A 21,831-nucleotide genomic window follows, 5' to 3' on the forward strand; every position below is an offset into this window, starting at 1 on the left:
AAGGACCCACAACGAAGAATATACAACTATGTACTGGGGGGCTTTGGGGAGAAAAAGGAAAAAAATAAAATCTTTAAAAAAAAAATCAGTTGCATTTCTATCCACTTACAATGAGCCATCCAAAAAGGAAATTAAGAAAAAAATTCCATTTACAATAGCATCAAAAAGAATAAAATACTTAGAAATAAATTTAATCAGGGAAGTAAATGACTTGACCACTGAAAACTATGAAACATTGCTAAAAGAAATTAAAGAAGACATAAATAAATTGGGAAATCATGTGTTCATGGATTGGAAGACTTATTATCATTGAGATGATAAGACTACCCAGCCGAAACTACAGATTCAATGTAACCCTATGAAAATCTCAATGGAATTTTTTGGAAGAAAGAGAAATAGCTATCCTAAACTTCATGTGGAATTTTAAGGGACTCTGAATAGCCAAAACAATCTTGAAAAAGAACAAAGTGGGAAAACTCTAACTTCCTGATTTCAAAACTTATTACAAAGCTACAGTAATCAAAACAATGTGGTATCGGCATAAAGACAGACAATAGAATAGAATAGAGAGCCCAGAAACAAACCCTTGCATATATAGTCAATTGATTTTCATCAAAGGTACCAAGACTATTAATTGGCAGAAAGAACAGTTTTTTCAACCAATGGTGCTGGGAAAACTGGATGTCCACAAGCAAAAGAATGAAGTTAGACCCTTACCTTACACCATATACAAAGTTTGTTGAAACAGGTCAAAGACCTAAAAGTAAAAGCCAAAATTACAAAAGTCTTAGAAAAAAGACATCGGGAAAGTCTTCAAGACATTGGATTTGGCAAGTATTTCTTGGATATGACACCAAAAGCACAGGGAACAAAAGAAAAAGAATAGGTTAATTGGAGTTCATCAAAATGAAAACCTTTTGTGCATAAAAGTACATTAATAAGAGAGTGACAAGATAATGCACAGAATGGGAGGAAATATTTGCAAATCGTATATCTGATAAGGAATTAATATCCAGAATATATATCCAGAGCTCCTACAACTCAACAACCACCACCACCAATTTGAAAATGATTGAAGGACTTGAATAGACATTTTTCCAAAAAATATATATAAATGGTCACCAAGCACATGAAGATGCTTAACATCACTAGTTATTAGGGAAATAAAAATCAAAACCACAATGAGATAACACTTCTCACCCAATAGGATAGCTAAAATTAAAAAGAAAAAAACAAAAAAATAATAACTGTTGGTGAGGATGTTGAGAAAGTAGAACCCTCATGCATTGCTGGTGGAAATGTAACATGATACAGCTGCTGTGGCAAACAGTTTGGTGGTTCCTCAAAAAGTTAAACATAGAACTGCCATATGATGTAAGTATTTACTCAAAAGAATTGAAAGCAGGGACTCAAACAGATACTTGTACATGAATGTGTATAGCAGGATTGTTCATAATAGCCAAAAGGTGGAAAAACAATCTAAATGTCCATCAAGAGATGAATGGATAAATAAAGGTAGTATATCCACACAATGGAATATTATTCAGTCTTAAAAAGAAATGAAATTCGGCTACATGGTACAACATGGATGAACCTTGAAAACATTACATTAAGTAAAATAAATCAGACACAGGACACATATCATACGATTCTACTTATGTGAGGTACCTCAAATAGGCAAATTTGTAAAGACAGAAGGTAGACTAGAGGTTTCCAGGGGATGGGGGGAGGACAGGAAGGAGGAGTTATTGTTTAACTGGTACAGAGATCATGTTGAAGATGATTAAATAGTTTTGGAAGTAGATGTTAGTGACAGTTGCACAACACTGTGAACATACTTAATGCCTCTGAATTACATACACTTAAAAATTGTTAACTTGTCAATTTCATGTTATGGATATTTTAACACAATAAAAAAATCTATGTCATAAAATATGTAGTGAATGCAACTGAGTTCTATAAAAGGATTCAAATTAGCAAGAAGAAGGCCCCTGCAGTTGGGATCAGTCCTTCTATGTTACTTCCTACAGCTCATAGGTGATTCCTCACAGAAGTTAAAAAGTAGATCCAAGACTAGGAAAGACTAGGGGCACAAAGTCAGTCTGGCATGTCCATGAAGAAGTTTTACCTTTTTAAAGAGTCTACTTCAAACCAGCTATAAACCTGGGGCTGAGCTAGAAATGGTACTAGGTTTACATAGATTCAGGGGCCCAGGGGCCAGAAATTACTCCTTGCCTGTTCACTAATGCCAGAAATCTTTCTGAGGAGACAAAATCTTTCATTCATAGGCTAGCAGAGCCACAGGAGGCCATCAAATTCAGTGAGTCCCACTCACTAACACTCCTTTGTAGATGAGGAAACTGAAGTCCAGAGATGGAAAGGAACTTTCTTAAAGTCTCACAGCCAGGGAATTGGTAGAGCCAGAACTCAAACGCAGATTGGACTTCTGCTCGGGACAGAAGTTTCTGGGCCTCTGACTAGGGTCCCTTTTCCTATATGGTAGATCAGCTTCACATTACAAAGAAGAGAAGGCCTTATTTTTTCTTCCACAGAGCTTTGGGAGGCTTTTTCCATGCTTAATGTCTTATCTGATCCCAGCTGACTTCTAATTTCCAAAAAAACTTGGGGTGCTCGTTCCCCCTCCCTCCATTTGACAGAAGTTATGAGAAACTATGCAATAAAATGTTTTGCACCTTAAATCTGTTCCATCATTGACTGCCTGCAGTAGGGCTCCAGGTTTCAGACTTCAGGTTCAAGGTTTCTTTCAATACTTTCATGCCCTTCTTCTGGGCCTTTATCAATAGTATCCTGACAGCTGTGGAGGAGAGTTTAGGACAGAGCACTTCAGAGTCCTCTGGCTGTACAAGAGTTAAATTTTTCATAGGACCTAAGTAAAGAATCCTTTGTGCCATAAAATTCACTGTCTATCTGCACCCATGTGATAGGGTAACAGTTGAAGGACATTCAGAAGCAGAAATACCATTTCTGAGATGAGAAAATAATAATAATAATAATAAATAACCATCATTTATAGAGCCTCTCCTAAATTACAGGCAATTTCCTGTACATTGCCTTATTTAATTCTCATGTCAACCCTGTGAAATTGGTACCATTAGTACCCAAGTTTTCCAGATGAAGAAATTGAGGCTCAGGGAAGTTAGCCTACTGAGCTGGTAAAGTGCAGAGCTGGGATTCGAGCTGAGCTTCTTTCTGATCCCAGAGGCAGTGTTTTTGTTTGCTTTTGTTTTGTTTTGTTTTGTTTTGTTTTTTTGACCTTGGGATGGAGGGATGTTACTCTTGTCATTCCAGCAAGGCAGAGATAAAATCATGGAGAAGTCCAATCATTAGCTTCTAAGATGGGTCATTATAGCCCAGGGGATGTGTTATCACCTTCCTGGTCCTATTCTTGTATAACAAAAGAACCTTAGGTAGCCCTGTCTCTGCTCTGAGCCTCTGAAAATCTGCAGGTATGGGAACTGCCACTGATGAAAATGGGGAAGAGGCAACAGGAAAACAGGAAAAGCCAGCAGTCCCTGGGCTAGATAGTAGACAAACACTTCTCAAACTTGAGTGGACATCAGAAGCCCCAGGGAGTTGATGCACATGCAGATTTCTGGGGCCCATCCCTGAGATTTTGATCCAGGGGTTTGAGCATGAGAGTGGAATCTGCATGCGTAATATGCTCCCCAAGTGATTCTGATGCAGGCTGTCCCTGGATTGCACTTTTTTCTTTACCTTTTATTGTAAAAAAAAAACCTCTCAAATATATAAAAAGTAGAGAGAGTAGTATAATAAACACTCACATACCTATCACCTAGATTTAATAATTATTAACATTCTACTGTATTTCCTTCACCAATTTTTCTGAAGTATTTTAAATTACAAATATCATGAAGTTTTACCTTATATGTTTAGTATGCATCTATTGAAATAAGAACTTTCTCCCTACATAGCCACAATACCATTATCAAAACTAACATAATTAACAGCAATTCCTTAATATCCAGACTGTGCTACTGAGAAATCTGTTCTAGACTTTCTTTCTTGGCTATGGAAATTATGTCTTTCCTCTGCCTTCACAGGAAGCAAAAGAAGAAGAAGGTGGGACACCAATTCTCAAAAACTAATGATTCATCATGCTTTCTAAATATATCTTCCATGCATCCCTGTCTCTGCAGTCCCACTGCTGCTGCCCTGGTTCAGACCCAGAACCTTGCTTACCTGGATTGTTGTAATAGCTTCCTACTGGTTTCCCTGACTCCTGATTCTTCCTCTTCCAATCTTCTCTTCATACAGTTGCCTTATGAATCAAATAAAGTTCCTCACTGAGCATTCATGGCCTTCCCTAATCTGCCTCCACCCTACTGATCTAACTTCATCTCCCACTTTTCTCCCACTCAGGCCCAATTTACCCACTTTGGAATATCGCCTCCTTCATGAAGCCTTCCCTGATTAAGCTCTCCCTCCTTTACTTCACCAGAGCACTGGGTCTATAGCTTTTTCCCCCTATAGGTTTTTAATAGTTATTTCCATACTTGTCTTATTCTCCTACTTGCCAGACTGAGGCAAAGGTGCCCTGCCTCATTGGTATTTGCACCTCCCACTTGGGGGGCCTAGTCCAGCACTGCACTCCCAGCAGCAACCTCTAAAATTGCCCTATCAAATGGTCTGGAGTAGTGGAATATCTTGACCAAGGGATAAATGGACCATTTCACAAAGGTGCAGGGCTGCCCAACCCCAAGAGAGGCATCTCCAAGTGCTGGAAGCATCTGTGTTAATCAAGGGACAAGGAGGGAGGGTAGGAGGTGTGAGGAGAGAAAGGAAGTAACTGCTCCAGATTGGGAGTAGGAAGGAGAGGATAATTATTTGTTCAGAATTCAGCTATAAATCACCCAAACTCTGACTGGAATGTCATCTCAGCTCCTCTCCATACAGCCTACAAGGGTCAGCACTGGCCCACCTTAGTGAGAAGTGGCTTCCCCTTTCTCTGAGATTCTGGATATTGAGACCATACAGGTTAGAACTTAATTATTGTTTGCTGTTCCAGGAGTGCAGTGAGCAGGTCTTGAAGGCAAAGACCTCAGGGTTGGGGTCCTTGCCCCTCTGACCTCCTCTACAGCCTCTCTCTACCAATTCATAGCTGCTCTTCCCCTCTACAGCATGGCCTGGTCCAACGCTAAGCACATAGTTGGCCCTCAATAGATGCTGACTGACTGAAAGTCATTCCGAGTATTTCTCACTCTGTTCTTCTCTTCACTCGACACTCTCCCCCAAATCAACCTCAACTTTTAACCTCCATAGCCCCATCTCTGGGTAAGGGAAGGGGGCTAGATAGCTCATTCCCACTGCTGCACGGTCATTTGGATTTGCAGGACTCTGTCATGCGAGCGGCATGGGCTCAGGCTGAGCAGCCCCTTCTCCACCACAGAGACTTCAGACTGGCCAAACCTGCCTGCCAGCTCCCTCATAAGGAGATTGAACTAAGCTGTTGTGAGGATTGAATGAGTTATATATATATATCAAGAAGAAAAATATCTGGCACAAATTACATATTATATAACTATTATTAGTTTTAAATATACTACTTTGATGCATATGATTTTAGGAAGTTTTCTTTAAAGACAATAGTGGGAAAATTTTTTTTCTATGATTCTAAGCTGAGTTATCTCATGAACCCAGACTGTAACCATTCATCCAGCCATTCTTGGCTCAGCCAAGAGGCAGCTGGCACCCCAAGTTCTAGCCACAAGCAAGGAAAGATTAGAGGAGAAAATTCTGGTTCATTCATTCCCAAAGGGCACGACCAAAGCTCAACAAAACTCTCCGCTTCCTCTTAGTCTCATTACTAGTTTAGGGATCTCTCTCACCTCCCAAGCCTAGGAAGGCAAAAAGCCCCCCAGAGTCTTGGGAAGGAGAATGTAATGAGAGGTGAGAAGTAGATCCAAACCCAGGGAAAAATCACTCTGTGTTTCACATACATGACCCAATGTGTCTCCATGGGGAACAGTGAATAGCCAGGCCTACTTTGTCCAGAATGAGGAGACAGGTGATCATAGGACAGGCAGGAGGAATGAAGACTGAAGGAAGAGAGCAGAACTACATTCTGGACACTAGCTCCCATACACTCTTAGTATAGGAGAAGATGAGAAGTCTTGTGAATTTTCCTATATCTGAGGATTTTTAAACCTTTGTATAACTAAACACAGAGGACTTCCAGAGCTACTGCAGGACTTTGGCCTGTAGCCAGAACTCTTACTGGCTTACACCTCAAGTTATAATAGCCTAGGGCCAGCTCTAATGTCAGCACTCAGCATAAACACTTACCCTGGGGAATGCTTGCCATCCAGACATATATTCTTTTACACATCCTGTTCTTATCCCACTCTTTTGATCCAGTATCTGCTGTCCTTGGGAGATTAGAATTCTATAACTAGGAATGACAGAGCTTTTAGCGCCCTTAGAGATCACTTGGTCCCATCCTCATGGCACAGAGAGGGAAACCAAAGCCCAGAGAATTCAGGGGCCTGTCTATGGAGACAGAGCAAGACAGTGGAATAGCCAGTACTAGAACACAACACTTTTGACTCCTAGTCCAATGTTCCTTTCACACTACCACACTGCCTCTTCCCTGACAGAATTAATAATAGTTAATATTTATTGTGGGCTTACTATGTGTGAGGCCTTGTTTCAAGTGCTTTACTGCATTAACTCGTTTAATCCTCATAATAAGCTGATGAGGTAGTTGCTATTATCCTGGTTTACAGATGAATAACCTGAGGATGAGAAAGACCTGCTCTATTTATTCCCTATCTGTGAAGTGAGAATGGAGGCCAGAAGCCACAAAAGTCCACCAATGAGAGCCAAACTTTGCTGTTGGAGGGGAAGAACTGTGCTGCTAGAACCTGAGGGGCTGGGGGGTGGGGGGTGGTATACCTTAGTGTGAATCAATCACAGAACTTTCCCTAAAATCTAACTCAGATCAGACGGAATGCAAAAAGGGAGCTTTAATTGAGGGGAGGGGCAGAAGGTAAGAGAAGAGAGTAAAGATAGGGAACTGTGGAACTGGGGCACTTGGGATTAGAGGGCAGAGGGATGGAACAAAGGCAGTGGGCAGTTAGAAGACCCTAGAGCTGGGCACTATGCCCCACACTCACCCATCTCCACCACCTATTTCCTGGAGTCAGACTCTCAGGACTCAGATGAGGCCTGTTGCCTTCCAAACCAGTAAAAACAAGAAGAATAAAAGACCAGGCCATCAGGGCTGAGTAGTAGGAGGAGCAGAGACCCAAGGCCACAGAACCCAATGCTTTCCCATCAGTCCTTTGCCTTCTCTTGCAGGCTGAGAGCGTGCCAGACACCTGTCTTACTGGCCTGGAGAATCATATGAGAACAGCCTCTTTTCCCGTTCAGGATTCTGCCAGAAGCCAAGACAGATGGGCAGGTAGCTTCTGCGCACCAGCCCCTGTTCTGCTCCAGAAACTCTTTTATTCCCTTTGTTCTGGCTGGCCAACTCTCCTCTGAAACCCCAGCTGGCTCTTTCTTCACCTCACCCCAGTCTCAAGCCTTGGCCTCCTGGCTCTTCCTCAGTCGGCTCCACAGGAGTAAAAATGGGAAAAGCAGGAAAGGCAAATGTGCTTTTGCCACTGGTTTGGGACTGGGAAAAAAATGACAGAGACTCTTGGCTAAAACTCGTCTTCAGGATTATCTGACTTTGACAATTATCATGACCCAGGCTCTGTAGCCTACATTCTCTTGTCCTCCAACCCGCAACTCCCAAAAACCTCCCATCCCCAGGCCCATGAAGAGCAAAGGACTGACTATACAAGCTCTCCTACCTCTGGCTTCAAGGTTCTCAGCCTGAGAGTCTAACCTTCCCTATCCCTCTTCATTTTCCAACAGCCCAGTCAGTCCCCGACCCCGTGAACCCCAGTCTAGCTTGCAGAATGGTAGTTATGAAAGAACTGAGACAGCAACAAGCAGGTTGGAGAATTAGGGAAGCAAGGAGGAAGGGAACAAATGGCTTGTTGGAGGGGACTTACTTCTGGGAGACCAGAGACAGTCTGGGATAATGGTGCTCTGATCACTGCCTCTGATGAGCTATTATAAATAATTTCCTTCACATTCAGAGGGGAGTTCTAAAAGCTCAAGGATAAAGAGCAATTTAAAAACTTCATAATTTTTCCTTTCGTGAGTGCCTGTGTCACTCATCGATTTTCATCCTACCTCCCCTCACCCCATCTCTCTCTTTCTGCCTTTCCTCCCCTCTGTTTCTTTCCTCAGCCTTTAATTGGCCATCACGTGGACTGACGTATACCTGGGGAGAATTTCAATCTGTTGAATACATTTTCCCCTCCCTGTTCTTTTTTAAACCAGGGAAAATTCTTTCTGAAATGGACTAAACTGTGTTATTTTATTTTCATATGATCCTTAATAAGGCTTTCTTGAGCTCAGTTACATTTTACTTGAGTGTGGTCTTTAATTAGGTTTTCTATGATTCAGTTGCCCTAATAAAGGTATGAAGAAATGGGAGAGAGAGGCTAATTTATAAGGATGCTTTGAAGGCTAGCTTCAGGTACTAGGCAAGGACTGGCACCATCTGCTCATGGGTCCAAAAAGCCAGGAGTGACTTCAGATAGCAACTGTAACCTAGCTGTAAGCCCTGACAATCGAACTCAAGGAATGTGTAGTGAACCCCTATGATCCACTTGAGCCACTGACACTGCTCTTCCCACTCAAAACCCAGAAAGCCACGGCCCAGGGGGGCTTCCATAAAGGACTGTGGGAACTCGGGCTGTGCCTTCCTGCCTTCCTTCCTTCCTTCCTTCCCCCATTGGTCCCTGCCCCCACAGCCCTCAACTGGGATTGCTAAGGGAGAGAGGTTAGATTGTGTGCATTAACAATGGCCTTGGTGTCTGAGAACAAGCTCCAAAAATAGCCAGTCTGGAGAGGCAGGTCACAGAACCTGGCTGAAAAGTGCAAAGAGCACAAGTGTTGGGAGAGAAGTATGACAGAATGCCTAAGAATAGGTGAGAAGGAAGTAAAAGCCATGTTTTGTGCATCTATCCTGCTTTTTGCCTAGAAAAGAGTGGTGGTGGTAGGGCTACCTGGAGAGACAGACTCATAAGAATGTCAGAACTAGAAAGACCTTTGGAGATTATTTAGCTAGTCTAGACCATCTCTTGGGTACCAGCCCAGAAGATGATCTCAGAGCCTAAGAAGTTTCACCAGGAGCATACTGGGCTTCCATGGAAGATGTGCTTTTGAAAATCACAAATCTAGTCCAATCCAGTGTTACAGACGGCAAATCAAGGCCAAGAGAGAACAAGCTACTTTTCCAAAGTCATGCCTGGAACTCAGGTCTCCTGACTTATCAGAAAGCATTATTATAATCAGAAATACTTCATGCTTATGCAGCATTTTAGTTCTTTTTAAACTGTGTGTTCCCACAGATCATCTAATTTGCTCCTTCCTGTGGCAAGATCAGTATTATTTTCCCATTGTTTGACCAATGAGAACTTGAAGCTCAAAGTGCAGGAGCAAATTGTCCAAGGTGACATAACAATGTGGGTTCACTCACATTACACTCAGAATGACTGGCAAATCAGCAGCACCCAAAGCACCAATAGCACAGCAATAGCTCTGTAGGTTCCACCCATAGCCCCCTTCCATGCCTACCTCACTAAGTGATGCTCTTTACATCACGTATCTCAGAAAAATCATGTCTGTCGGCACTAAACACATCCTAGGTTGTTCCACCCTTCCCTCTGCCTCTATTGCACTGTACCCTGAGATCTTCAGATAAACCAGGGATTTCAAGGCAGATATGGAAAATCCATTCTTTAGGTACATGGGTCTGTGCTAATTTTCAGGCTAAATTCATCTATTTCTTCATTTTCTGAGTACCTAATGCTTAAGGCCCTTAGAGGGATGAAAAACAGAAACATAATACACATATGCATGTAACTAAGTAGACAGTGATAACTAGTTCACCTGTGTGAGAGCAAGAAACCAAGAGGGAGGAGGAAAGGAAAGGGCGAGAGAGAGAGAGAGAGAGACAGAGAGAGAGAGGGAGGGAGGGTAGAAATTTCAGAGAAGAGTGTACACCTGCTCTAAAGTATACCCGTTTGGAAGGAGCAGATTCTGGGACGTCCGTGTAGATGGGGCATTTGATCTAGGCCTTAAAGGATGATCAAAATTTGGCCATGTGGAAATGGAAGGAGGGAAGAACATTTTAGATAGAAAGCCTGAGGAAAAATTTGGTGTGTGTATAAAGAAAAGAAAGTTGCCAAATTTGGCTGGCATTCAGGAGTTTTAAACTAGAGTAGAAGGAATAGTAACAGAAAGGCATTTTGTTGTCAGATAGAGTTAGACTTAAGACTAAAGAGTTTGGACTATATTCTGTAAGTTGGACTGTTGACACCCCCAGATTTGTTTTAAGTGAGGAAGTGAGATCATCAGATTGTTTTTTTAAAGATCATTGGTCACTGTCCAGGAGAAATAATGAGAGCCTGAGGTAGATGAGGTGAGGGGTTGAAAGGGAGCAATTTTCAGTTAGCAATAATAATGTTTTGGAAAAAATATTACGAGCTCTGCAATATCACCACTGCATAAAGATATATTAAAAAATGAAGAGCTCTCACAGATTCGTAGGCCAAATGCAAATAAGCCACAAATGGGCAAAGAATATGAAGAGATAATTTTACAGATAAAGAAATATATTTATATGCAGTATGTATGGAAAATGTAAATGACTCAAAATGTCATACTTCATTCATAAGATATGCACAAAATAAAAGATGGCTTGTTGAATATATAGAGAGATGGACAGATGGATATGTGATAAAGCAAATATAGTTAAATGTTAATGGTAGAATCTAGGTAGAGGAAATATGGGTGTTCACTATACAATTTTTTCAATTTTTCTATATGTTTGAAAATGTCTATTATAAAATGTTGTTGGGGGCAGAATTTTAAAGCATAACCCTTTTGGCACAACAATTCCACTTCTAGGAATCCACCTTCCAGAAATAGGTGCTCGCATGCACATAGGTAACAAACAGCCAAGGAGATACCCTACTGTAGCCTTGTGTGTTATAGGAAAGAATTGAAAACCACTTAACTGTCCATCAAGAAAGAAGGTTTAGGGGGCCAGCCCCATGACCCATGCTCCACTTCAGTGCTCCAGGGTTCACTGGTTCAGATCCTAGGCGCGGACCTACACACTGCTCATCAAGCCATGGTGTGGCAGCATCCCACGTAGAAGAACTAGAATGACCTACAATTAGGATATACAACTATGTACTGGGTCTTTGGGGAGATAAAAAAAAGAAAATTGGCAACAGATGCTAGCTCAGGGCCAATCTCCTAAAAAAAAAAAAGGAGGAAAGTTTAAATATATTATGGTGCACCCATACTATGAAATATTATACAGTTGTTTTAAAAAAATGAGGTAGATCTATATAATGACATGAAGAGATTTCAAAAATATATTGTGAAGTGAAAAAATGCAAATTGCAGAATTAAATGCAGAGCATGATCCATTTAAATTTAAAAAGAAAACTATTTGTATATGTATGTATATACTTTTGGACACACAAAAAAAGGACTAGAAGAACACACAGAAAATTGAACTGTATTTACTTCTGGGGAGGACAACTTGGAATGGGGAGAAGGATGAAAGGAACTTTCCCTTTTTTATTCTGTGTACTTCTATATAGTTTGAATTGTTTACAATATCATTGTATGTTACTTATTCCCCCAAGATTTTATCTGTTTGCCGTTCATTCATCTATTCATTTATTTGTCACTCATCTAAGTATTATCATTCTTTTATCTATTCATCAATCCATCTATCTAGCCATCTTATTTTTGGATGCATTTTCTTTCTTTTTTCTTTTTTTTTTAAGGAAGATTAGCCCTGAGCTAACATCTGCTGCCAATCTGCCTCTTTTTGCTGAGGAAGACTGGCCTTGAGCCAACATCCATGCCCATCTTCCTCTACTTTATATGCGGGACGCCTACCATAGCATGGCTTGCCAAGCGGTGCCATGTCGGCACCCGGGATCTGAACTGGCGAGCCCCGGGCTGCTGAAGCGGAACGTGTGCACTTAACCGCTGCGCCATCGGGCTGGCCCCCTGGATGCATTTTAAAGTAAGCTGCGGTATTACTCTTATCTTTAAAAAGACAATAAAAGACATCACCATTGATTATACAGACTTAGTAGCTAAGTAAATCGGGGATGGCGTGGTGTACGTTGGATGCTAGGAAAAGGAAGATAAAAATGGTTCTGGGGTTCACTGAGAAGGCAAAGAGCCCGGGAGCTGCCCTCTGCATGGAGAAAGTGAAAAAGAGCCCCAATGTGCCAGGTGTTAAGGGGAGAGCAATGGTCACCGGAAATCTGAGAAGGAAGTGTTGGTGGAGGATGGAAAAGAAGGGAAGAGAGATAAGGGGTTTGAGAAAGGAAATATCAAAAGAATTCAGCTCCATGACACTCCTACTGACCCTCTGCTACCAAGGACAGGGGTCCTGGGATGGAAATCACTTTCCAAAGGCAACATGCAGCAACACAAGGCCACTGTTCAGAAACCACTAAGTCGGGAGAGCTGTACACACTGCCTCTGGTCTCTTCCCCCTCCACAGAGTTTCATTCCCCGATACAAAGGTTTTTGTTTTGTTTTGTTTTTTTTAAGCCCTCAGTTCAAAATAGACCCGGCTCTTGGTCTAAAATAGATGTATTCATCCATAGAGGATCCAAGTCATATATCTTTCATAGATCTTTAGAGCTAGAAAGGACCTGAAGAATTATTGAGGCCAACCTCTCCTACTCTCATACTACAGGTGGAAAAACTGAGGCTCAGAGAGGGAAAGGGACTTGATAGAACCAAAGTCTTTTGACTCCCAGGTCAAGGTTCTTTCCCTCTCTGCAGTAGGATTGGCTGGGCTTCTCCAATATCACCAGCTGTAGTTCAGAAACCTGGATCCACACTTGATCCCACTGGTGGTCTCCAAACCCTTTTTCTGAATGGAGTAAATCATTAAGTCAAGTCACATGATCTGGAAGACTTTGCCCTCCCCTGCCCTTCCCCAACCCCTCACTAAGTCCTCTGTCCATCAGCCACAGACAGTCAAATGAGGATTACACTCAATCCACTGGCCACCTCCTCTACCATCTCTCAGCAGCCACCAAGGCCAGCCACACTGGCTCCTAGCAAAGGGCCAGACCCATGCACAGTTCATCGGTAGCTATCTCAAGGACGGGCCACTCCAGCCCTATAGTGCTTCTTCTCCATTGGCATCAGGAGGCACTCTCTGCAACCAGCAGGCCATTTGCTCAAGTTCCCCGAGAGCAGTACTTCCACCCCTCGAATGTCTGAGTAGAGTGGAGATTGGGTAAGTCATAGCTCATTACAACAGGCTCTGCTAAGTGTCGTGACTATTTGCTCACCAGCACTGCTCAGATCACAAACCAGGCATGGCTGCTCTTGCCTTACCAGGAGCAGATACAGAATGCCTGGGTCTGGTGTTCAAGGGCTCCCTTTGCAACCTCAATTTCTATTTCCTTTTTTTGGCACAGCAGTTACACGAGCCACTAGCTGTCCCCTGCATATCCAGCACCCCCTTACCTTCATGAGAGCATACATGTTATTCACTTGCACAGGAAAGCTCTGTCCTAGCCTCTGCTGTCCTGCTCTGTTAGTGTAAACCCTACCGACGGCCCTTCAGGATCCACCACAAATGCCTCTTGAGGACTCACCCAAACCAGAAATACTCATCTAATAAGAAGAGGCCTTAAAGTTGCATGGCTCAGGAGGCAGGCTACGTGAACAGCTGAGATTAGAACCCAGGGCTCCTGAACTTCTAGTCCAGTGTATTTTCCCCTGCTCCACATGGCTTCTGCATTTTATGCATCAAGCCCCCACCCACCAAGAAAGCACCTTTCTGCCTTGTAATATGGTCTATGGTCCTTGTGGCCACCTTTCCCACAACAGACTTGAAGCTCCCTAATGGCAGGAGCCTATTTTATCCAGTCCTTTCTGCCTTCATCTCCAGTTGCTCAGCACAATGCACCAAACCAGCAGAGGCTCCATACTTTTGTACAACAGGCCAGGGCAATTGCCCTGATGGTGACCAGAAAGCAATGCAGCTGCCATAAGAAAATCCAAGCCACATCAAAGCGGGCCCTGAGTTTTTACGCTTCAGAGACCTTGGCTGTTCAGAAACACTGCAGCCATTAAAAACCTATCTTAATTGAATGGACATTAGAGTCACACCTTAGCCAATGAAACAAAGGAGTGGCATCTTAGTTCCCCTGCAGGGGCCCATCTTCAAGATGTTATGGAGCTCTGATTCTACAACTCCCATAAATATGAGTGTGCAAGACACCAAAGCCTAGTTTCTTTGTTTTAATTTTTATTTTTGCTGGTCAAAGGAATCTTTTGATTCCCAGTGAAGTCCAACTCCCTGGCTTTACAGATGGGGGACTTGAGGTTCAGAGAGATGCTGGGACTTCTCTAAAGTCACAACATGAGTAGGTGACAGAATCTCTTAATTCCTTGTGCAAGACTCTTTCAACTCCACCAAATCAACAGGTGCTTGTCACCAACCTCATCTTAACCTGGATTCAGAAAGAGCTGTCGCCTAGATGAGCACAGTGTCTCCTTCCCAAGGGGGTCTCATTTTTCTGTTTCAAACATCTTGTCCTTGACTACCAGGCTACCACACACACACACACACAGGTCCCTTTCTTGTCAAAGGAAGGTGTCTCTAGTTGCCCACACTGAACCAGTGTAGGCTTTCAAAAGCTCAACCTTCCCTCTAGGTATCCACCTGGAACGATTATCCTGGAGTTAAATGTGCATTTCTGCCAACCTAGTAGTTATCCAGAGAAGCTGCTTTTGCAAGCTGCCTAAGTGTAACCCTTTCTTACCAAGCCTGAGTCTTCAACCTAGGGAATCACAGCATGGATACAGTGAGGAACCTGGACCAGGAGATCCCAGGGTCTCAGGTTCTTTCTGCTCTTAAAAAAAATCCCTGATCCCTTAATTTAGGATTCTGAATGCTCAGGGTCTGAAAAGGCCTATTAATTACATAGTACAAATCCCCACATGAGGCCTGAGTATCTTCCACAATATAGCAGTCACGTGGTTCTTCCACCTCTTTTCTGCTTAAGGGTCTCCAGTGACCCTACTACCTTCCGGTCATTCCATTTCATCATTCAACAGATCTCAGCCTTGCCCAGCGTTAAGTGGGATAATTTATGTAAAGTACTTAGTAAAATGCCTGATATACTGTAAAAGCATTCCTCCTTCCCACTTAGAAACTGCTTCCTTACAATAAGCTTAATTTCTGCCCCTTGGTGGCTTCCATCCTGTTGAATTCAGACCCATCCTGGGTTTTCCCTTTCTGGGGTCACAAAGGGCAAATGCAATCCTTTTCCACAAGACAGCTTTGCAGACATTTGACGAGAGTACTCCTGCCCTGCTTCCCTTCCCTCACAATGATTCATTGCAAGACTACTCTCCACCCATCCAGATTCATCTTCTTGCAGATAGGCAGCTATGGTTGGCCTCACTTTCTACAAAATAGTGACATTTGTCACCGGAGATTGTCACTCGGGTCTCTGCCTGGAGAGTTGGGCCTACAGAAGTGTACTTACACTGTGACCTGAAGCCCCTTACAGGGCAAGCAAAGAGTGAGCTGAGCTCTACACCTCCAGGCTGCCAAGTGTCAAGTGTCCTAAAGCCTGAGGTCAGGCCCTCAGGGGAGTTAACAGCTTTCTGCTGCCATTGGTAGCTTCTCTGCTCCCTGCCCTTGGCTCTTCACCTCCCCCACCTCCTCTCTTCCCGACTCTTCAGGAGTGGGTAAGGTTTTACCCCACGTCCTTAAATCCTAAGCTTGCTTGTGACCCATGCAAACTGGCTGTTGGGCTATGAGTCGAACCAGGCAGGTGCCCCCACTCAACTCCCTACCCTGTTGTGCCACAGTGGTCCCTGTTAGGCTCCCTGAATAGGTCCCTTTTCTGCAACTTTCCCCAAGCTGGCGGCAAAATTGGGCCTTTCTCCTGGTACCACAGGCACTAGTTCAGCAGGGAGCGGAGTTACCCTGCGAGCAGCAGCGCTCCGTAGGACCACTAGACTGGTGAGTGGGAGGGTCTGCATCTAAGCTGAGCTCACTTGGCCACGCTGTGCCACAAAGCGGTCAGGGCCGCCGGTGACACGCTGGATGGAGTCCCGCGTCCTGCGAAGCCTTGAGCGGCATGAACCCACTGACGGGCGGCCAGGCTAGCGAGGGCAGGCGGTGGCTAGCGCAGCGGCGCCTTCGGAAGAAGTGCCACTTGGGCGGAGCGCCGCTGGCCGCCGCCTCGCCAGCCCAAGCAAGAGAGCCGCCGCGTTTCTGGCCCCCAAACTCACCTTGCAGGCCAGTGGCCGCCCTCAATAGTTTACCGGAGCTCCTGGGGGCGCTGGCGGAGTTGCACGCGGCGCCAGCTAGGGGCCAAAGAGGCCTTCACTGAACTGAGACGCTCCCTGGCTGCTGCCCCTCGCCAGCGACTTGCCGTCAGGGCGGCGAGTTATTTGGGTCACAATTGGCGGAAGATGAAGCTGAAGAGACGAGCGAAGGGGGTGGGAGCTGATGGAGGAGGGGCCCCAACTCTGAAGTTCAGATCGGAACTCTGCTGCAAGGCCCAGAGGAGGCTGGACCAAGGCCAATGCACACTCGCTCCCGGACTCCCCAGAGGCGGATTTGGGCGACCTCGCTAAGCCGGAGCTGGGGGAGGCAAAGGGGGTGGCGAGCGAGTGTGCACGCCAAAGCAAGGGCGCCTAGAACCTGTTGCGCGCTAATGCCCACCCCACTTACCCCCGCCCGCTCGGGTCTCGCAGCCTAGCTTGCTGGGGTCAAGCTCCGACTTGTAACCCAAACATTTCATCAGCCTAACTGCTGAGCTCTGGGGAGCAAACAGCCAGGACGCCAGGCTAAGGGGTCTTCCCTTTTGCAGGCCTCGCCTAGGGGGCACCTTTACCGGCCACTGGAGAGGCTCGCTGAGTGCCACACCCTAGCCTCGGGCCCCCGCCTCGCGTCTGGGAGAGGCCTGGCCGACTTGGCGTTGAAACGGGAGGCTGTGTGAGGAGGGCGGGACCGACTGTTCACAACCCTTTTCCCGGATCCATTCAATCCACTCCTTGCAGTTTCCTGGCTATTGCGACACCCCCAGGAGAGCAGATTCCCCGCATGTTAATCACAGTGTGCGTTTTTTTAACCCCCCTCCCTCTTTTTAATTAGCTCCGTAATCACACGCTTCTGACCAACAACCCTAGGGTGGTTGAGAAAGGACAGCTTGGTTAGCTGGGAACTCGAATGGTGCTTTCCCTCAGCTCTTGCCAGGTGTGTACTAAGATGAAGGAGCATTGCCTCCTGGAGATCAGGCCTCCTGGCTAGGGAATCCGAGTCCTTGCTTGCTAGATGGGAGGGATTGACTTTAGAATTTTACAGGAGGGTTCAATGAACATGCCTCTGTTTTTAAATAGAGAAATTAGGTCGATCAGCCTGGCAATTATACTAATAAATCTGTATAACGTGTGAACAATGACATGAGGGGAGCCATAAAAAAATAGAGCTGGAGCAGCCATTTCAGAGGAATTGCCTTGCACATCTTGTTTTCTTTATCTTCCAACTGGACCAAACCACCAACATTCTGAGAAGTCAGTAAGGACAAGAATATCTCGTTTGGAAGTACTGAGGAAATTGGATTTTCCTGATGACTTAATCTTTAACCAATCAATGAATAACAAGTCTAGCCTTTTGCCTGATGATCAAATCTCAAGCCAATCTATGAAGTACAAACCCAGCCTTACCTCATCTAGCACCAATGAACTCTTCTTTAATACAACTTACCTCATCTTCCTCCTTTTTTCTCATAAAAACCCTAAACCCCTCTTCCGTAATCAGGATGCTATTTGGATTTCCACCTGATTCTGTGCTCCCCTAACTGCAATTCTTTGATCCCAAATAAAGTCTTTGCCTCTTAAACTAGTTTCTGGTTTTGTAGGTTGACATATGATGTCAGAAAGTGGGACCTGAAGCGGTATTACCTTTACGAACCAGTGTCCCTTGGAAACCAGTTTGGTACCAACAGGAGTCCCCTTGTGTGCTCACTACCTCCACAGACTTCCAATCATGAGTTCTCTCAGGTTCTGACCTCCCTCTCTTCTGGTTGAGGTCTGTGCCTTTCTCTGAGATTCTGGGGGCAATATCCCAATCTGGGGTCAACTGACTAGAGACAATTGTCTCCAAGCCTACTCACAAATTTTGCCGACTGGAAGAGTATCCCTGTTTGGGCTACTTTACAGCAGCTCACAGCTATTGCCGCCTGGAAGGGTTTCTCTGTTTGAGCTGGCTATGGCTGCTGCTGAGGGTTTATTCTCTATCTGGTGGGTGCTCAAACTCTGTCTTTTGTGTTATTTGTCCAAATAGCTGTAGCCAGCAGATCAGAAGCACAGGTAATAACCTAAGGCTTACAACTGGTGTCTCTTTGTCTCTTTGTCCCACTGTGCTTTAACATGGGAATTTCATCTTCTAAAAGCTCCTGAGAAGGTCTTCCCTCAGGAACTCCAGCTGGGTTTATATTTAAGAACTATGGTCCTTCCTCGTAAATTTTTGTCCCAGTGGACCGGTAATACTAAAGATTATTTAAAATTATAGTTGCCACTTGGGGGCTCCTTTCAGCTTCCAAAACTTGTCTTTTTGTGCCCTGAGAATTGTGGACCAGACAAATTGAATATAATCTTTAATTTCTAAAGATCAAGTGTGCCACTTTCCAGCACAAATGCTTAAAAACTATAGTTGTTGAAGGTGTAAAATTTGCAAAAAGCAGGAAAATCTTACTAAGCTTTTTTCATATTCTGAGAGCTTGGCTTGGTAACCAACAGATTGGGGCCCCAAAATATCGTCGGACAGAAATACGGGTTACACCCCATTTGTGGCCACCAGATATGGCCGGACATAAATGTGGATTGATCTCCATTTGCAGCTAGAGTTCTACCAAATTGCTGCAAGCCCTCAGGGGAATTACATTAACCATTAGAAACAACCTTCCAATGAGGTAAGATCATTTAAGAAGCGCACTTAAAAGCAAAGGTTTCAAAATTCCAAAATAGCCTTATTGAAAGTTCTGTTGCAAAAAGCTAATGAAAAATTAAGATATGAGAGGTACTTAAAAGAAAAGACTATAAAAAAGTCTGTTAAGTTAATGCCTTTACAGACACCCCCATATCTACCTTCGAAGGAGAACCCCATATGGGCCCTTCCCAGAGTTAATGAAACTGAGAGATTCATTATCAACAACTGCTATGTTGTTCCTGTAAACAGCCAGGGGGAAATCAAAATTGAAAATTAATGGAATTGCCAGAAATATTAACTGTTTGTCCCAGCTGAAACCTAACAAAACATTTGAAAGGATTTAGTAACTTAAGATCAGAACTTTGGCCAAATTAGAAGCTGATATTCAGATCCTGATAGGAATTTTTTAAGGCCTTCTTCCATAAGTTAAAATAAAACTACGTACCCAGGGGGAAAAAACAAATTAAGGATAATGTAATTGGATGGGTATGTCACTCCTTTGATAAGCAACTAACCTCCCCTGTTTATCTCAAAAAGCTTGTAACCTTTCCAGGAACTGGTATCTGGAACATCCCCAATTCCTAAGACTGAAGAAACAAAACAGGAAAAAAAGAGGCAAATGGCTGTAAAAGCACCTTTGCCCAAAATCTAGCATCTTAAGTGTCTTCTCCACAAATATTAGTAGAAAAAACACCTTAGCTATTTAAGCAGATAACCTTAATTTATTCCATCTGCCAGAAACAAAATTTGGATCCAACTATTCTTTCATAACTGGTGAGCTTTGTATTACTGTACCTGATTCATGGCAGTAATTTTAAAACAATAGCTATGGGGTCTCTATGTATGCATGTCTCTATATTTGTATGTTATATATGTGTGTTATTTTTCTATCTCCAGATGGCATAATTCCTAAAAGAGGTCTATTTAATTGGGTAATGTAAGCACTTATATAAATTATTTCTAAATATAATAGAAACTAACCCAAATGTTTTTCAAGTTATCTTGATATAAAACTTTTGTTCTACCTAGGTTTACTCAATTCAAACAAATTCATGTTATCTCTGTTACAAAATTTGTCAGCAAGAAAAAAATAAGATGATAGCTAATTGCTTTAATGATTCATGAAATTTTCATGAATAATCTAAGTATGAATGTTAAGAACAAATAAGTTATATAGATGTTAATGAAATAAGAATTTTTAGGTGCAGTGATTATATTTATAGTATGACTTAAAAATACCTTCCAAAACCTTTTGGTAACTTGAAACCTAGAGTTCTGCTAAGTTAAGTTAAATAATATAAATTTATTATCTAGATTACTTCCGTAAGATAAAATATTAGACATTAATTGCTAAAAAAGTGTAAGTTTAACTACTCTTGGCTTCTTATTACAGAAAAACTAAAAGATGTTTGGATCTATTGGTAAAAATGTCTTGTGCCATGTTAAAAAAAATTATGCTGTGAGAAAATGTATGTTTTCTGTAAAAGAAAGTGTAAAGAATGGAAATGTTTTTGCTAAGAAAGTAGATTTTGCACTAAAGTAAAATGGGTTATAGGAAAAAGGAAAGGACAAATTCTGGATGTAAAAAAAGTAGAAGGTTTGTGGAAGAGGAACCCTGAGAAAAAGTTTTGTGCATGGTCAAGCTGGCTAAGGTTGGAATGACTTTAATTAAGTAAGTGAATTTTAATATCAAAAGTAAGCTAGTGCATGGGGCATGGCCCCATGGCCAAGTGGTTAAGTTCACATGCTTTGCTTTTGTGGCCCAGGGTTTCACCCGTTCAAATCCTGTGCATGGACATGGCACCACTCATCAGGCCATGCTGAGGTGGCGTACAACATGCGACAACTAGAAGAACCCACAACTGAAAAATATACAACTGGCTGGCCCAGTGGTGCAGCAGTTAAGTGTGCATGTTCCGCTTCAGTGGCCCAGGGTTTGCCGCTTCGGATCCCAGGTACGGGCATGGCACCACTTGGCAAGTCATGCTGTGGTAGACATTCCACATATAAGGTAGAGGAAGATGGGCATGGATGTGAGCTTGGGGCCAGTCTTCCTCTGCAAAAACAGGAGGATTGGCAGCAGTTATCTCAGGGCTAATCTTCCTCAAAAAAAAAAAAATATATATATATATATATACACAACTACGTCCTGGGGGGATTTGGGGAGAAAAAGCAGGAAAAAACAGGAAAACTGGCAACAGTTGTTAGCTCAGGTGCCAATCTTGAAAAAAAGCAGGAAGCTATAGGTGACGTCAGCAACATGGCAGAGTGAGCTCACCCAGGACTCTCTCCCCTCCAAACTACACCCAAGAGGAACAATTGAATTTAAACCAAAAATTCTAACAACAAAGAGATCATCAGAGACCCACAGCAGCCAAACGATGCAGGGTGGAGAGGCTGGAGCCATCCTCAGAGGAGCCGGAACCAGGTAAGAGAGAACTTCGCTCCCTCCCCTAGAGACTGAGATCACTGCCGTGGGTGAGGGAAGCAGCAGGAGAAGGGTCATGCATCCACAGCATCATCCAGGACTCCTACCACCTGTGCGGCAGCAACCCTCTAACGGGGGAAAGCTTTTGCCTAGGGGGACCCCATCAAGCCAGGGCCCCAGGAAACCAGAGAGTGAGAGCTGATCGGAATCCAGGTCTGTGCGTGAGAGAAAGTGCCCCTCCTCCCCCAACCCATGTTGCATGCCGCCATCGCAACTGAAAGCGGAGGGC

The 21,831-nt window shown here is 43.5% G+C and overlaps 1 protein-coding gene across 9 annotated transcripts in view; it reads right to left on the reverse strand.

Annotated features, from left to right (window-relative positions):
• The window catches only part of ARHGEF9 (Cdc42 guanine nucleotide exchange factor 9), a 570,152-nt gene that overhangs the window by 341,449 nt on the left and 206,872 nt on the right, over positions 1-21,831 (reverse strand). For 4 of the 9 annotated variants that reach the window (XM_070605609.1, XM_070605605.1, XM_070605603.1 and 1 more), the window contains exon 1: positions 16,411-16,581. The exons of 3 other annotated variants lie outside the window; for them this stretch is intronic. The gene's annotated coding sequence lies outside the window, so the exon portion shown is untranslated. Of the gene's footprint in view, positions 1-16,410; positions 16,582-21,831 lie in introns of those variants that run through there. 2 more of the 9 variants (XM_070605601.1, XM_070605607.1) reach the window with 2 other exon arrangements.

This window comes from Equus przewalskii, chromosome X, assembly GCF_037783145.1.
Source record: "Equus przewalskii isolate Varuska chromosome X, EquPr2, whole genome shotgun sequence".
NCBI classification, from domain to species: domain Eukaryota; kingdom Metazoa; phylum Chordata; class Mammalia; order Perissodactyla; family Equidae; genus Equus; species Equus przewalskii.